Raw genomic sequence first — 1,159 nt, 5'->3', positions numbered from 1 at the left:
CCGAGGGCTTTCAATCTGGTGGCCGCCGTCTGAGCTCACAGCGAGACTTCCTGTGTGTCCCTTTATCTCCACGGCCTCTTCCGAGAAAGGGACTGTGTCCTCTGGTGGGAGGAGAGAAAGTGGCCCCTGCTGAGGCCCTGAGCCGGCCTGGGTCACGGGGGTCACCTGGATGTGCTGCCTCGGTCCTCTGGGGGCAGGTGGGCGACGCGGCCTGTACAGTTATAGGGGTTCAGGCGGAGGGGAGGGGGGAAGCCTTTCCTCTAAGAAGCGAGCCAGCAGGGTGCCCGGGGGGCTCAGCCGGTTAAGCGTCTGACTCTTGATCTCGGCTCAGGTCATGACCTCTCCATTTGCAGGACTGACCCCACGTGGGGCTCTGCGCTGACAGTGCGGAGCCTGCTTGGGACTCTCTGTCTCCTCTCTCTCTCTCTCTGCCCCTTCCCCCGCTCACGGCCAAAATAAATAAACATTAAAAATAAAAATTAAAAGAAAGAACCGAGCCAGCCATCCTGGTCTCCTCAACAGGCGTCGCTCCAGAACATTTCAGGAGCCCGGTGTCCTCTGACCCGCAATAGGGGCCCGTCAGCGGCAGCCCTGCTTACAGCCGAGGCCTCGAGAAGGTCACCCCTGAAGGCCGAGTGGCCAGGCCTCTAGCACGTGCCTGGGGGGCTCTCCCGCTCCTGGTGGGGAGGTGGCCTCTCGGGTGCTGGACACGTTGTCACGCTCTCCTTCTAGGCCATCGGGGTCCGTCCCAGGACAGAGGCCGGGAAAGCCGCTTCGTCACAGTCAGCTGCTGCCGCCTCCCCGGCGAAACCGAGCGGGAGCCAGCAAGGCGGGGGCGCGTGGGTCCGCGGGTCTCCGCTGGGCTCCCTCGTGCGTCTGGGTCCCGCCGGGTGTCTGCCGCGTGCTGTCTCCCCCTGCGGCCGGCGGGGCGTGTCAGGTGAGGACCCAGGCAGAGTCAGGTGCTCGGGGTGGGTGCTCAGGGCCTGTCAGAGTCCAGGCTTGGAGCTGCCCCGTCACTGTGGTGTCTTCTGGCCACGGGACGTTGCAGGGTGAGGCCGGGGTTGCGTGCACTGGGTCGGGGGCTCCTCTTGATGGAGGGGATGGGGAGTCACAGTGAGAGAGCGTGGGTCGGGGGGGGGGGGACACTGGGGCAGCTTTC

Source organism: Crocuta crocuta, unplaced genomic scaffold (genome assembly GCF_008692635.1).
Source record: "Crocuta crocuta isolate KB4526 unplaced genomic scaffold, BGI_CrCroc_1.0 scaffold675, whole genome shotgun sequence".
Taxonomy (NCBI): domain Eukaryota; kingdom Metazoa; phylum Chordata; class Mammalia; order Carnivora; family Hyaenidae; genus Crocuta; species Crocuta crocuta.
The sequence above is the reverse complement of the archived record's forward strand: the minus strand, read 5'-3'. Positions refer to the sequence as shown.